The sequence below is a fragment of the Hyperolius riggenbachi genome, chromosome 7 (assembly GCF_040937935.1).
Source record: "Hyperolius riggenbachi isolate aHypRig1 chromosome 7, aHypRig1.pri, whole genome shotgun sequence".
Classification (NCBI taxonomy): domain Eukaryota; kingdom Metazoa; phylum Chordata; class Amphibia; order Anura; family Hyperoliidae; genus Hyperolius; species Hyperolius riggenbachi.
This window is the reverse complement of record NC_090652.1, coordinates 23,157,379-23,175,131: the sequence shown is the minus strand read 5'-3', so window position 1 is coordinate 23,175,131 and position 17,753 is coordinate 23,157,379.

Genomic DNA, 17,753 nt, shown 5'->3' with positions numbered 1-17,753 from the left:
TGCTACCCTCCCCTGCACTGTACTGTGCCACCTGCCCTCCACCTGATGTGCCTGCTACCCTCCCTACACGGTACTGTGCCACCTGCCCTCCACCTGATGTGCCTGCTACCCTCCCCTGCACTGCGCCACCTGCCCTCCACCTGATGTGCCTGCTACCCTCCCCTGCACTGTGCCACCTGCCCACTACCTGATGTGCCTGCTACCCTCCCCTACACTGTACTGTGCCACCTGCCCTCCACCTGATGTGCCTGCTACCCTCCCCTACACTGCGCCACCTGCCCTCCACCTGATGTGCCTGCTACCCTCCCCTGCACTGTACTGTGCCACCTGCCCTCCACCTGATGTGCCTGCTAACCTCCCCTGCACTGTACTGTGCCACCTGCCCTCCACCTGATGTGCCTGCTACCCTCCCTACACTGTACTGTGCCACCTGCCCTCCATCTGATGTGCCTGCTACCCTCCCCTGCACTGCGCCACCTGCCCTCCACCTGATGTGCCTGCTACCCTCCCCTACACTGTACTGTGCCACCTGCCCTCCACCTGATGTGCCTGCTACCCTCCCCTACACTGTACTGTGCCACCTGACCTCCACCTGATGGGCCTGCTAACCTCCCTACACTGTACTGTGGCACCTGCCCTCCACCTAATGTGCCTGCTAACCTCCCTACACTGTACTGTGCCACCTGACCTCCACCTAATGTGCCTGCTAACCTCCCTACACTGTACTGTGCCACCTACCCTCCACCTGATGTGCCTGCTACCCTTCCCTATACTGTACTGTGCCACCTGCCCTCCACCTGATGTGCCTGCTACCCTCCCCTACACTGTACTGTGCCACCTGACCTCCACCTGATGGGCCTGCTAACCTCCCTACACTGTACTGTGGCACCTGCCCTCCACCTGATGTGCCTGCTACCCTCCCCTGCACTGCGCCACCTGCCCTCCACCTGATGTGCCTGCTACCCTTCCCTATACTGTACTGTGCCACCTGACCTCCACCTGATGGGCCTGCTACCCTCCCCTACACTGTACTGTGCCACCTGACCTCCACCTGATGGGCCTGCTACCCTCCCCTACACTGTACTGTGCCACCTGCCCTCCACCTGATGTGCCTGCTACCCACTGTGCCTGCTACCCTACCCTTCCTACACTGTACTGTGCCACCTGCTCTCCACCTGATGTGCCTGCTACCCTCCCCTGCACTGTACTGTGCCACCTGCCCTCCACCTGATGTGCCTGCTACCCTCCCCTGCACTGTACTGTGCCACCTGCCCTCCACCTGATGTGCCTGCTACCCTCTCCTACACTGTACTGTGCAACCTGCCCTCAACCTGATGTGCCTGCTACCCTCCCCTGCACTGTACTGTGCCACCTGCCCTCCACCTGATGTGCCTGCTACCCTCCCCTGCACTGTACTGTGCCACCTGCCCTCCACCTGATGTGCCTGCTACCCTCCCTACACGGTACTGTGCCACCTGCCCTCCACCTGATGTGCCTGCTACCCTCCCCTGCACTGCGCCACCTGCCCTCCACCTGATGTGCCTGCTACCCTCCCCTGCACTGTGCCACCTGCCCACTACCTGATGTGCCTGCTACCCTCCCCTACACTGTACTGTGCCACCTGCCCTCCACCTGATGTGCCTGCTACCCTCCCCTACACTGCGCCACCTGCCCTCCACCTGATGTGCCTGCTACCCTCCCCTGCACTGTACTGTGCCACCTGCCCTCCACCTGATGTGCCTGCTAACCTCCCCTGCACTGTACTGTGCCACCTGCCCTCCACCTGATGTGCCTGCTACCCTCCCTACACTGTACTGTGCCACCTGCCCTCCATCTGATGTGCCTGCTACCCTCCCCTGCACTGCGCCACCTGCCCTCCACCTGATGTGCCTGCTACCCTCCCCTACACTGTACTGTGCCACCTGCCCTCCACCTGATGTGCCTGCTACCCTCCCCTACACTGTACTGTGCCACCTGACCTCCACCTGATGGGCCTGCTAACCTCCCTACACTGTACTGTGGCACCTGCCCTCCACCTAATGTGCCTGCTAACCTCCCTACACTGTACTGTGCCACCTGACCTCCACCTAATGTGCCTGCTAACCTCCCTACACTGTACTGTGCCACCTACCCTCCACCTGATGTGCCTGCTACCCTTCCCTATACTGTACTGTGCCACCTGCCCTCCACCTGATGTGCCTGCTACCCTCCCCTACACTGTACTGTGCCACCTGACCTCCACCTGATGGGCCTGCTAACCTCCCTACACTGTACTGTGGCACCTGCCCTCCACCTGATGTGCCTGCTACCCTCCCCTGCACTGCGCCACCTGCCCTCCACCTGATGTGCCTGCTACCCTTCCCTATACTGTACTGTGCCACCTGACCTCCACCTGATGGGCCTGCTACCCTCCCCTACACTGTACTGTGCCACCTGACCTCCACCTGATGGGCCTGCTAACCTCCCTACACTGTACTGTGGCACCTGCCCTCCACCTAATGTGCCTGCTAACCTCCCTACACTGTACTGTGCCACCTACCCTCCACCTGATGTGCCTGCTACCCTTCCCTATACTGTACTGTGCCACCTGCCCTCCACCTGATGGGCCTGCTAACCTCCCTACACTGTACTGTGCCACCTGCCCTCCACCTGATGTGCCTGCTACCCTCCCCTACACTGTACTGTGCCACCTGCCCCACCTAATGTGCCTGCTACCCTCCCCTACACTGTACTGTGCCACCTGACCTCCACCTGATGGGCCTGCTAACCTCCCCTACACTCTACTGTGCCACCTGCCCTCCACCTGATGTGCCTGCTACCCTCCCTACACTGTACTGTGCCACCTGCCCTCCACCTGATGTGCCTGCTGCTCTCCCCTGCACTGCGCCACCTGCCCTCCACCTGATGTGCCTGCTACCCTCCCCTGCACTGCGCCACCTGCCCACTACCTGATGTGCCTGCTACCCTCCCCTACACTGTACTGTGCCACCTGCCCCACCTGATGTGCCTGCTACCCTCCCCTACACTGTACTGTGCTACCTGACCTCCACCTGATGGGCCTGCTAACCTCCCTACACTGTACTGTGCCACCTGCCCTCCACCTGATGTGCCTGCTACCCTTCCCTATACTGTACTGTGCCACCTGCCCTCCACCTGATGTGCCTGCTACCCTCCCCTGCAGTGTACTGTGCCACCCGCCCTCCACCTGATGTGCTTGCTACCCTCCCCTGCACTGTGCCACCTGCCCTCCACCTGATGTGCCTGCTACCCTCCCCTGCACTGCGCCACCTGCCCACTACCTGATGTGCCTGCTACCCTCCCCTACACTGTACTGTGCCACCTGCCCTCCACCTGATGGGCCTGCTAACCTCTCTACACTGTACTGTGCCACCTGCCCTCCTCCTGATGTGCCTGCTACCCTCCCTTCACTGTACTGCGCCACCTGCCCTCCACCTGATGGGCCTGCTAACCTCTCTACACTGTACTGTGCCACCTGCCCTCCACCTGATGTGCCTGCTACCCTCCCCTACACTGTACTGTGCCACCTGCCCTCCACCTGATGTGCCTGCTACCCTCCCCTACACTGTACTGTGCCACCTGCCCTCCACCTGATGTGCCTGCTACTCTCCCCTGCACTGTACTGTGCCACCTACCCTCCACCTGATGTGCCTGCTACCCTCCCCTACACTGTACTGTGCCACCTGACCTCCACCTGATGGGCCTGCTACCCTCCCTACACTGTACTGTGCCACCTGCCCTCCACCTGATGTGCCTGCTACCCTCCCTACACTGTACTGTGCCACCTGCCCTCCACCTGATGGGCCTGCTACCCTCCCTACACTGTACTGTGCCACCTGCCCTCCACCTGATGTGCCTGCTACTCTCCCCTGCACTGTACTGTGCCACCTACCCTCCACCTGATGTGCCTGCTACCCTCCCCTGCACTGCGCCACCTGCCCTTCACCTGATGTTCCTGCTACCCTCCCCTACACTGTACTGTGCCACCTGACCTCCACCTGATGGGCCTGCTAACCTCCCTACACTGTACTGTGCCACCTGCCCTCCACCTGATGTGCCTGCTACCCTCCCCTACACTGTACTGTGCCACCTGCCCTCCACCTGATGTGCCTGCTACCCTCCCCTACACTCTACTGTGCCACCTGCCCTCCACCTGATGTGCCTGCTACCCTCCCTACACGGTACTGTGCCACCTGCCCTCCACCTGATGTGCCTGCTACCCTCCCCTGCACTGCGCCACCTGCCCTCCACCTGATGTGCCTGCTACCCTCCCCTGCACTGTGCCACCTGCCCACTACCTGATGTGCCTGCTACCCTCCCCTACACTGTACTGTGCCACCTGCCCTCCACCTGATGTGCCTGCTACCCTCCCCTACACTGCGCCACCTGCCCTCCACCTGATGTGCCTGCTACCCTCCCCTGCACTGTACTGTGCCACCTGCCCTCCACCTGATGTGCCTGCTAACCTCCCCTGCACTGTACTGTGCCACCTGCCCTCCACCTGATGTGCCTGCTACCCTCCCTACACTGTACTGTGCCACCTGCCCTCCATCTGATGTGCCTGCTACCCTCCCCTGCACTGCGCCACCTGCCCTCCACCTGATGTGCCTGCTACCCTCCCCTACACTGTACTGTGCCACCTGCCCTCCACCTGATGTGCCTGCTACCCTCCCCTACACTGTACTGTGCCACCTGACCTCCACCTGATGGGCCTGCTAACCTCCCTACACTGTACTGTGGCACCTGCCCTCCACCTAATGTGCCTGCTAACCTCCCTACACTGTACTGTGCCACCTGACCTCCACCTAATGTGCCTGCTAACCTCCCTACACTGTACTGTGCCACCTACCCTCCACCTGATGTGCCTGCTACCCTTCCCTATACTGTACTGTGCCACCTGCCCTCCACCTGATGTGCCTGCTACCCTCCCCTACACTGTACTGTGCCACCTGACCTCCACCTGATGGGCCTGCTAACCTCCCTACACTGTACTGTGGCACCTGCCCTCCACCTGATGTGCCTGCTACCCTCCCCTGCACTGCGCCACCTGCCCTCCACCTGATGTGCCTGCTACCCTTCCCTATACTGTACTGTGCCACCTGACCTCCACCTGATGGGCCTGCTACCCTCCCCTACACTGTACTGTGCCACCTGACCTCCACCTGATGGGCCTGCTAACCTCCCTACACTGTACTGTGGCACCTGCCCTCCACCTAATGTGCCTGCTAACCTCCCTACACTGTACTGTGCCACCTACCCTCCACCTGATGTGCCTGCTACCCTTCCCTATACTGTACTGTGCCACCTGCCCTCCACCTGATGGGCCTGCTAACCTCCCTACACTGTACTGTGCCACCTGCCCTCCACCTGATGTGCCTGCTACCCTCCCCTACACTGTACTGTGCCACCTGCCCCACCTGATGTGCCTGCTACCCTCCCCTACACTGTACTGTGCCACCTGACCTCCACCTGATGGGCCTGCTAACCTCCCCTACACTCTACTGTGCCACCTGCCCTCCACCTGATGTGCCTGCTACCCTCCCTACACTGTACTGTGCCACCTGCCCTCCACCTGATGTGCCTGCTGCTCTCCCCTGCACTGCGCCACCTGCCCTCCACCTGATGTGCCTGCTACCCTCCCCTGCACTGCGCCACCTGCCCACTACCTGATGTGCCTGCTACCCTCCCCTACACTGTACTGTGCCACCTGCCCCACCTGATGTGCCTGCTACCCTCCCCTACACTGTACTGTGCTACCTGACCTCCACCTGATGGGCCTGCTAACCTCCCTACACTGTACTGTGCCACCTGCCCTCCACCTGATGTGCCTGCTACCCTTCCCTATACTGTACTGTGCCACCTGCCCTCCACCTGATGTGCCTGCTACCCTCCCCTGCAGTGTACTGTGCCACCCGCCCTCCACCTGATGTGCTTGCTACCCTCCCCTGCACTGTGCCACCTGCCCTCCACCTGATGTGCCTGCTACCCTCCCCTGCACTGCGCCACCTGCCCACTACCTGATGTGCCTGCTACCCTCCCCTACACTGTACTGTGCCACCTGCCCTCCACCTGATGGGCCTGCTAACCTCTCTACACTGTACTGTGCCACCTGCCCTCCTCCTGATGTGCCTGCTACCCTCCCTTCACTGTACTGCGCCACCTGCCCTCCACCTGATGGGCCTGCTAACCTCTCTACACTGTACTGTGCCACCTGCCCTCCACCTGATGTGCCTGCTACCCTCCCCTACACTGTACTGTGCCACCTGCCCTCCACCTGATGTGCCTGCTACCCTCCCCTACACTGTACTGTGCCACCTGCCCTCCACCTGATGTGCCTGCTACTCTCCCCTGCACTGTACTGTGCCACCTACCCTCCACCTGATGTGCCTGCTACCCTCCCCTACACTGTACTGTGCCACCTGACCTCCACCTGATGGGCCTGCTACCCTCCCTACACTGTACTGTGCCACCTGCCCTCCACCTGATGTGCCTGCTACCCTCCCTACACTGTACTGTGCCACCTGCCCTCCACCTGATGGGCCTGCTACCCTCCCTACACTGTACTGTGCCACCTGCCCTCCACCTGATGTGCCTGCTACTCTCCCCTGCACTGTACTGTGCCACCTACCCTCCACCTGATGTGCCTGCTACCCTCCCCTGCACTGCGCCACCTGCCCTTCACCTGATGTTCCTGCTACCCTCCCCTACACTGTACTGTGCCACCTGACCTCCACCTGATGGGCCTGCTAACCTCCCTACACTGTACTGTGCCACCTGCCCTCCACCTGATGTGCCTGCTACCCTCCCCTACACTGTACTGTGCCACCTGCCCTCCACCTGATGTGCCTGCTACCCTCCCCTACACTCTACTGTGCCACCTGCCCTCCACCTGATGTGCCTGCTACCCTCCCTACACTGTACTGTGCCACCTGCCCTCCACCTGATGTGCCTGCTAACCTCCCTACACTGTACTGTGCCACCTGCCCTCCACCTGATGTTCCTGCTACCCTCCCTACACTGTACTGTGCCACCTGCCCTCCACCTGATGTGCCTGCTACTCTCCCCTGCACTGCGCCACCTGCCCTCCACCTGATGTGCCTGCTACCCTCCCCTGCACTGCGCCACCTGCCCACTACCTGATGTGCCTGCTACCCTCCCCTACACTGTACTGTGCCACCTGCCCCACCTGATGTGCCTGCTACCCTCCCCTACACTGTACTGTGCCACCTGACCTCCACCTGATGGGCCTGCTAACCTCCCTACACTGTACTGTGCCACCTGCCCTCCACCTGATGTGCCTGCTACCCTTCCCTATACTGTACTGTGCCACCTGCCCTCCACCTGATGTGCCTGCTACCCTCCCCTGCAGTGTACTGTGCCACCCGCCCTCCACCTGATGTGCTTGCTACCCTCCCCTGCACTGTGCCACCTGCCCTCCACCTGATGTGCCTGCTACCCTCCCCTGCACTGCGCCACCTGCCCACTACCTGATGTGCCTGCTACCCTCCCCTACACTGTACTGTGCCACCTGCCCTCCACCTGATGGGCCTGCTAACCTCTCTACACTGTACTGTGCCACCTGCCCTCCTCCTGATGTGCCTGCTACCCTCCCTTCACTGTACTGCGCCACCTGCCCTCCACCTGATGGGCCTGCTAACCTCTCTACACTGTACTGTGCCACCTGCCCTCCACCTGATGTGCCTGCTACCCTCCCCTACACTGTACTGTGCCACCTGCCCTCCACCTGATGTGCCTGCTACCCTCCCCTACACTGTACTGTGCCACCTGCCCTCCACCTGATGTGCCTGCTACTCTCCCCTGCACTGTACTGTGCCACCTACCCTCCACCTGATGTGCCTGCTACCCTCCCCTACACTGTACTGTGCCACCTGACCTCCACCTGATGGGCCTGCTACCCTCCCTACACTGTACTGTGCCACCTGCCCTCCACCTGATGTGCCTGCTACCCTCCCTACACTGTACTGTACCACCTGCCCTCCACCTGATGGGCCTGCTACCCTCCCTACACTGTACTGTGCCACCTGCCCTCCACCTGATGTGCCTGCTACTCTCCCCTGCACTGTACTGTGCCACCTACCCTCCACCTGATGTGCCTGCTACCCTCCCCTGCACTGCGCCACCTACCCTCCACCTGATGTGCCTGCTACCCTCCCCTGCACTGCGCCACCTGCCCTTCACCTGATGTTCCTGCTACCCTCCCCTACACTGTACTGTGCCACCTGACCTCCACCTGATGGGCCTGCTAACCTCCCTACACTGTACTGTGCCACCTGCCCTCCACCTGATGTGCCTGCTACCCTCCCCTACACTGTACTGTGCCACCTGCCCTCCACCTGATGTGCCTGCTACCCTCCCTACACTGTACTGTGCCACCTGCCCTCCACCTGATGTGCCTGCTAACCTCCCTACACTGTACTGTGCCACCTGCCCTCCACCTGATGTGCCTGCTACCCTCCCCTGCACTGCGCCACCTGCCCTCCACCTGATGTGCCTGCTACCCTCCCCTGCACTGTACTGTGCCACCTGCCCTCCACCTGATGGGCCTGCTACCCTCCCCTACACTGTACTGTGCCACCTGCCCTCCACCTGATGTGCCTGCTACCCTCCCCTGCACTGTACTGTGCCACCTGCCCTCCACCTGATGGGCCTGCTACCCTCCCCTACACTGTACTGTGCCACCTGCCCTCCACCTGATGTGCCTGCTACTCTAACTCTTTTTTTAAGTTTGCTCCAGGTTTACTTTACCAAGTACGGTGCCAAGGGCCCTGATGCACAAAACAGCAAATTTACCGGTACTAACGGCAAGGGGGACAGTGTGCATTACCGGGGTTACATGTGTGTCACCCCAGAAACATGCGCTGCTCCTCTGTCGTTAGTAATGGTAAAATTGCCGTGCCCATGCAATGTTGCTGCTAACTTATTCATAACAAGCAACCTAAGTCCTGAGCCCTGGTGGGTCCAGGTTCCCTAGCCCACTAGGATCTAGCTTATCAAAGCCAATGTCCGGTGCTATGGAGGCAGTGGGTCCCCTGACCAACAAGGGTCTTGCCTATTCATACCAAGCAAGCTAAGTCCTGTGACAGGACAATATAGTCGGCCCCTATAGGCCTGCTACGTGTCTGTACAGCACTCAGCACCAAACTGTCACCTGTGTGTGTGTACGTGTGTGCCCCTTAAAGGACAATTGCTGCAAGAGGGATATGGAGGCTGCCATATTTATTTCCTTTTAAGCAATACCAGTTGCCCGGCTATCCTGTTGATCCTCTGCCTCTAATAGATTTAGCCATAGCCCCTGAACAAGCATGCGGCAGATCAGGTGTTTTTAACATTATTGTCAAATCTGGCAAGATTAGCTGCATGCTTGTTCCTGGTGCGATTCAGACTCTACAGCAGCTAAATAGATTAGCAGGACTGCCAGGTAACTGGTTTTGTTTAACCTCTTGAGGACCACAGTGCTAAACCCCCCTAAAGACCAGGCCATTTTTCTTGAAATGGGCCACTGCAGCTTTAAGGCCAAGCTGCCTGGCCGCACTCAGCACACTAGTGATTCCCCCCCCCCCCCCCCCGCTTTCTCCCCACCAACAGACCTTTCTATTAGTGGGGTCTGAAATAGGCATACAGACTTGCTGAGATGGCTACATTCGCCTATAGAAACAAAACAAAAACAAAAAACAAAACAACACATACATAAAAAAACAAAAACAGAACGAAAATAATAATAATAAAACACTTAGGCCTTTTCTGGCAAATCAACTAACGGTAAACGTTTTGGCTAAGTCAACAATCATATCTTTACATTGCCAGAGACCTAAACATTGCAATGTGCTTTTCAACATGCGTGTTACTCATCATAGACCTCCGACACTCGCCATCAATGTAAGGAGAGTGCAGGCGCACGATCATGCCCATTACTTCGTGTTCGTGCGCACATGCTCCCAATGACGCCTAAGGTAGCACTGATTGGTGCAAGGGAACATGTACTCCCTGAACCAATATGTGCCTGTGTTTTTGTGGTTGATTGCTGTTACAGCCAGTAAGATAAGTGAGATTTTATGTATGGGGACTCGCGGTGCAAAAATTCACAATCAACTTGTGTATTACCATTGAAAATCATTACATGTGATGCCAACCTTTATGCAAGCCTGTGGGGGGAAAAAAATAATAACAGCTAAAAACTTACTTCAGTAGATGGAAGTCTATCGATGATCCAGAGACTCTCCCCCTCCAACCCACCACTGCTTGCTGGAACCCTCTTCTTCGCAGCCGCCCTCCTGTCTGTGTACGAGTGCGGACTTACTATGCAGGCCCAAATATGTCCTGTGCCAGTGCAAAGCACAAATCCGTGCACAAGCTACAATGCTATGTATATGGATGGGAACATGGCCACTGGAGCATACTGAACAAGCTCTTATTGAATATGGTCAGAGGGTCCCTGCACTGGAACGGCTATGCAAAGAATGGTGTAATAGTAAGTGCAAATAAATGTACTTCAAAAAGCCATAGGTGCACTAATAGATTGCTGTGAATCCAGTTTGTTATCAAATGAGGTAGATGTGGCCTCATTTTAATTGAAATAAGTTGTAGAATACATTTTGATGTGTCTTTCAACTTGGACCCATGTCACATAAAAATTAGGTAGGGTCAAAAAAACAAAAGAAAAACACACCAAAGGGCTTAATTCACTAACATAAATAGCAAAGTAACCTGGCTGCTGTAAAGGCTCATACACACATCAGACTATAGTCTTTGGAAAATGAAAGAATACAGACCAATCTTACCACCCTTCATGTAGTATGAGAGCCATACCTTCACAGTCTTTTCTATGGAGCTGAACTCCCCATCAGACAGAAATCTTTGCAAGATGCTGCACACAAAGATGCTGTAGACATTAAAAAGATCAGTAGCTGCAAAAGATCTGTTCCTGCCAAAGATCCGTTCCTGCAAATTGCATTCATAGTCTGAGATCTGCAGATCATCATACACACCTTGTTTAACTGACATTCCTCTGCAGATCGGACAATCATCTGCAGATCTGAAAATCCATCCTGGTGGATCTGATCTGCAGATGAATGTCTGTTAAACAAGGTGTGTATGATGATCTGCAGATATCATAGACTATGAATGCATTTTGCAGGAACGAATCTTTGGCAGGAACAGATCTTTTGCAGATACTGATCTTTTGAATGTCTACAGCATCTTTGTGTGCAGCATCTTGCAAAGATTTCTGTCTGATGGGGAGTTCAGCTCAATAGACTAGACTGTGTAGGTATGGCTCTAATACTACATGGAAGGGGGTAAAATTGGTCTGTGATCTTTCATTTTCCCAAGACTATGGTCTGATGTGTGTATGAGCCTTAACTCTTGCTATTTAACACTGCGCACCTTAATGCACGGTAAGCGCGCTATTGGCAACATAGCATGCATTATTCCCTCTTATCAGAATAACGCTCACTATACCCAGCATAGAGAGCGCTTGTAGCTAAGGCTGTGTATTACCTGCAATGGGCGCTCTGATCATCCCGCCGAGGACCCCTTCGGGTCCAGTAACTTTAAAGTAAGTGATCCTGGCACTCTGATTGGCCCAACAGACTGCCTGTCAAGTGATGTCACAGCCTTAGCTACAAGTGCTCTCTATGCTGGGCATAGGAAGCGTTATTCTGACAAGAGGGAATAATAAACGCTATGCTGCCAATATCATGCTTAGCATGCATTAAGGTGTGCAGAGTTAAATAGCGAGTGTAACAGCAGGTTACTCCCACTATTTATGTTAGTGAATCAAGCCCAAAGTCATTTACAAACTAATGATCAGACTTGGGAAAATGTTAGGAAACCGTCACAAGCCGGAAGTATCCATATTTGAACAGCCCTGGATGTTATCTTTACATAATTCTGTTTTCTGACGTCCATAAATTGTTGTTACCTTGGGGACTCAGCTCTTTAATTACGTATGCCATAAGGGTGTATTACAGTCATTTTTGCAAATAGGGGTTTGTAATTATTGATAGGGTACAATGAGAAAACAAAAATACAAAACTCAGAAAAAAAATGCACCTTTATTTCTAAATAAAATATTGTTGCCATACATTGTCTAGTAACATAATTTAAATGTTGTGATAATCAGGGCAAATAACATGTGTGGGTTTCATCTATAATAGCACTGTTTAATTGAGAAAGTGTGTATTTTTTTTCATTTTTTCTTGTTGCTCCCCTTTAAAATGTATACAAAATAAAGTTTTAAAAAAAAACACCCACAAAAAGCCTAATTTAAAAAAAAAAAAGACAGATCATTTATGTGTGATAAGAAGCAATAATGTCATTGGTGAATTAACAGAAGCAGTGCTGAAAAGTGAAAATTAAATATGTAATGTTTACAAAGGAGATTATTTACAGGAACATGCCCCAGCGCTGTGCCAACACATAGGCTGGGGAGGCTCCAGCCTCTGAGCGCAGTCAGGATTGGCGCTGTTCGCCTCAGCACTGTACATTTTGTGGCAGTCCAGGAGAAAAAAAGTGTATTCTCCCTGTCCTGTGAGACTGACAACTAAGGGTGCGGAGAGAAAAAGCATTCTCCTTTCTGCACAATTGTTACACACTTTAATCTGAATTATTGCAAATACCTTCTGTTTTGAAGGGAACCTCAACTGAGAAGGATATGGATTTTTCCTTTTAAAATAATACCAGTTGCCTGACTTTCCTGCTGATCCTGTGTCTCTAATACTTTAGGCCACAGCCCCTCAACAAGCATGCAGATCAGGTGCTCTGACTGAAGTCAGACTGGATTAGCTGCAAGCTTGTTTCAGGTGTGTGAGTCAGCCACTACTGCAGCCAAAGAGAGCAGCAGGATGCCAAACAACTGGTATTGTTTAAAGGGAAACATCCATATCCCTCTCAGTTAAGGTTCCCTTTAAAGAGACACTGACGCGAAAAAAATTTTATGATATTATGATTTGTATGTGTAGTACAGCTAAGAAATAAAACATTAAGTTCAGATACATCAGTCTAATTGTTTCCAGTACAGGAAGAGTTAAGAAACTCCAGTTGTTATCTCTATGCAGAAAAGCCATTAAGCTCTACGACTTTCAAAGTCGTGGAGAGGGCTGTTATCTGACTTTTATTATCTCAACTGTTTACTTTTTCTCTGCCAGAGGAGAGATCATTAGTTCACAGACTGCTCTGAAAGAATCATTTTAAATGCTGAGTGTTGTGTAATCTGCACATATTATAGAATGATGCAATGTTAGAAAAAACACTATATACCTGAAAATAAAACTATGAGAATATTTTCTTTGCTGCTAATCTTCTAGTAATTATTCATAGTACACAACCAATTCATTATATCATATATATTTTTTCGCTTCAGTGTCTCTTTAAGAATGTAAAAAACACTATACACATTTGTTCTAATGACTGCCTCTGCTCAGCCACTGACAAGGAATCATACAAAGATTTGTAGACAGTCCCTATTCAGTTTGCAGCAGCAGGGTCGTGTGTACAGTGTCCTGCCCCCAGCGTCTGCACCCCCTCCCAGTAGCCAATTGATTAACATTGGTTCTCAGTTTTCCTGTGCAGAAAACACAGGCCAGCATAGTGTGATCAGGAGCCAGGAGTAGCAGCTGGGACAGGCAGCACATGTGCCCCAGTGAGTCTCTGTTGTCTGCATAGTGACTTGCTGTGAGAGTAGCAGCAGGTCTAACTTCTTATGAGGGCCTCTATCACTTGTGGAAGTCATCTTCTAAAGCTCTTTAAGTAAAATTTGAGAATTATGTATATTCTTTATATTATCAAATATTTTGGGGCCCCTTCTTGTCTCTGGCCTTCCAGCCCTGTTGCCACTGTAGCACCCATTCTTTCCACTGCACATGCCCTTTTTCTGCACACTCCCGCTTGGCTGTGTGTAGAAACAACCACCACCAGGAGCATATTGGGCATACGTGGTTATGACTGTTACCCAACTGCACATGACTAGTCCGCTCTCAGCCATGTCTAAAGTGTGACAGTGCATACATCCTGCTCTGTGGTGGGGGGAGGGGGGGGGGGGGTTTGGGGGAGGAGTTAATGACAAGTCATCAACTATCTGATGATGCAAAGAAGAAACATTTATCCAAAGATTGTTTTTGTTCCCCTATGGTATATTTTAGTAGGCAGTGCATGTATATAATCATGTAAGTCCATCTCTATGTAGGATTCGGAACTGCCCGAGTGAGCAGGAGATAGCGTTATGGTAGTTCCTTCCACCCTAGCTGCATCATGTACTGGGGAGGTTTCCTGGGGTGAGTCTCCCTCTTTGCGCTTCAGTGTCTGGGTAGTTATCAGATGTAGATTTTAGCCTCTATTAGATGCAGGATCAAGGATTATAGCAGTCTAGGTAGCGGGAGCTCTCACCACACATGTCTTGTCCACGCCATACGTCCTTATGGTATATTTTAAGCAGAATTTGTGGCCATCTCTGCCCAGAATCTAGCATAGCTGATGACAATCTCCGCCCCCTTCTCCTGAATCTCCCTCTCAACCTCTCCTGCTCTACCAGAGGGAGTCAAGACTTGACTGGCACCTACGGCCATACTTTAAAACAGTGAGTAGGCACTGCTGTTAACCTCCTTGCCGGTCCAATTCCCGCCGGCAAGGAGGCAGCGCAGCACTGTTTTTTAATTTTTATTTTTTTCAAATCATGTAGCGAGCCCAGGGCTCGCTACATGATAGCCGCTGAGCAGCGGCATCCCCCCCCCCCCCCACTCCGATCGCCTCCGGCGATCAGGGTAAGCAGGAAAACCCGTTCAGAACGGGATTTCCTGCAGGTCTTCCCCGGTCGCCATGGCGACGGGTCGGGATGACGTCACCGACGTCGGGACGTCAGAGGGAATCCCGATTCACCCCTCAGCGCTGCCTGGCACTGATTGGCCATGCTGGGCAGGGGTCTGGGGGGGGGCGGCTTGGCGCGGCGGGTAGCGGCGAATCGGTGGGTAGCGGCGGCGATCGCGTACCACACGCAGCTAGCAAAGTGCTAGCTGCGTGTAGGGGAAAAAAACTGTCTACAGCATCTTTGTGTGCAGCATCTTGCAAAGATTTCTGTCTGATGGGGAGTTCAGCTCAATAGACTAGACTGTGTAGGTATGGCTCTAATACTACATGGAAGGGGGTAAAATTGGTCTGTGATCTTTCATTTTCCCAAGACTATGGTCTGATGTGTGTATGAGCCTTAACTCTTGCTATTTAACACTGCGCACCTTAATGCACGGTAAGCGCGCTATTGGCAACATAGCATGCATTATTCCCTCTTATCAGAATAACGCTCACTATACCCAGCATAGAGAGCGCTTGTAGCTAAGGCTGTGTATTACCTGCAATGGGCGCTCTGATCATCCCGCCGAGGACCCCTTCGGGTCCAGTAACTTTAAAGTAAGTGATCCTGGCACTCTGATTGGCCCAACAGACTGCCTGTCAAGTGATGTCACAGCCTTAGCTACAAGTGCTCTCTATGCTGGGCATAGGAAGCGTTATTCTGACAAGAGGGAATAATAAACGCTATGCTACGCTATGCGTCAGAGGGAATCCCGATTCACCCCTCAGCGCTGCCTGGCACTGATTGGCCATGCTGGGCAGGGGTCTGGGGGGGGGCGGCTTGGCGCGGCGGGTAGCGGCGAATCGGTGGGTAGCGGCGGCGATCGCGTACCACACGCAGCTAGCAAAGTGCTAGCTGCGTGTAGGGGAAAAAAATTATGCAAATCGGCCCAGCGGGGCCTAAGAAATCCTCCTGCGCAGGTTACCCCGAGCTGAGCTCGGGATAACCAGCAAGGAGGTTAAGGAGTCATGCATGTTCATGCTGCTGCTCAATCATATAGACATTGTCTGGCTGTGGCTCAGGAAAGGAAGGTGGAGGTCGCAATTGGGCAGCTTAGTCTCTGTACATAATTTCTGTTTGGATGAGACACCCCCCCCCCCCCCCCCCCACCTCGTGTTTAGCTACACTGCCCTTCTGGAGGAATTTATAAGTGCCCCGGCTTTAGCTGCTGATCTCACTGACTCTGTGGCAGAATCAGCTAGAAAGGCTACAGATTTGGAAATGACCAGAAGAGCTTCTAGGCTCTTTTCATGTGGGGTACCTGCTGCTAAGTGCCTCTGCCGGCCTTTCATCCATTTGACCAAGTTCCTTGCAAGACAGTCCACAACAATTACAGGTTTAAATGAAAATGCCACAGCATCCCATGCTTGCGTTAGGAGGATCTCTGCCTTTTTATCCATGAGATCTTTGAGCGAGGCCATGTCCTCGAAGGACAAATCGGAGTCCTTTGAATACTGGAATAAATGGGCGTAACGTTTAAGACATTTTGACCGGATCTCCTGATTAATGCAGATCTGCACTCAGAACGTCGTTAGATACAGATACACAACAACATAATAACCTTCAAACAAAAAACATTTCTATATTACAGCCGACACAAATCCTAAAATAAATCTGCACTGTTTCTACTTCCTAATTCTTGGAAGCAGACATATTGTTGACATCCTGTGGCTTCAAATGAGCTTATCTGCCATCTCTACCATGGCAGTCATGTCACACAGGATGAGATCAAATTACAAATTTGTGATTAGACACAAATGAGGGGGAATTAGACAGGCTAAACTCTCTAAATACATACAGGGTGCATTTATCTCTGTTTTCCTTCTGTCCTGTGCAAGAGTTCAGGTCCACTTTAAATGGGAATCTTCATTTGAAAGACCTAGGTATGAATAATTCTCGCTATGGATCTTTCCACTGATTTGAGATTATATTCTTGATTGATCTGTAAACTGAAAAGACTCTGGAGCTCTGCCCTGGCAACCCTCTGTAAATATCACCCTGAGCTGAGGCCATCACCTGGGTTTCCTGGATCTGCTCAGAATCATATACGGCTTTCAGCTGCTCTGAAGTATCCTCAGCACTAAAAAGATAGTGAGGAGTTTTAATCCATGACGGGGGTAGGGAGGAATCTGAGTCTAAAGCTTCCCCTTCTTCCCAGGAACCCTCAGAAACCTCCTCTACCGATAATAGAGGACTATTAACTGGATCTATAGTCAGTGCTTCTGTACTAACTCTCCCTGAGGGTGGTAACAGAGGGAGTGAGACTCCTTTAGGAGAATCCTGAATCCCCTCCACCTGAGTCTGATCAGTCTGGCCCATCTGACCAATGATGTTAGTGGATGTATGGGCAACTGGCTGGTGATAGACTTGTGGCTGTAAAGCAAATTGCTGCTGTTGCAATAACCCAGTCTGAAGAGATACTGGAGGTAAAACAGCCCGGAAAGCTGAAAAAGTAGTAGTAAGCTCTTCCTTCATAGACGTCATTAAGTTCAACAAAGCCCGTAGTCTATAGATGTAATAAAGGGCCTGTTTCCACTTCACGCAGATTCAGGATGCAGAAAAACTGACTCCAATGAATGCCTGTGGGCCTGTTTCCACTAAACATGATTTTTCTGATGCAGATTTCCCATAGGCATTCATTGGAGACAGTTTTCTGCATCCAGAATCTGCATGTAGTGGAAACAGGCTCTAATGGTTGCCCCCCTTCATGCAGCAACTCACAGGCCAACACAGCCCATCAGCGCCTCTGAGGTATATGGCCACCCCACTGCCTCCTCTGGCAACCTGTTTGTATTTCAGCATTCTGGCGTGGACACACAGGGCCAGATTTATCGACGCATTACCGAAAGTTTTTTTTTCTTAAATTGTTCTAACC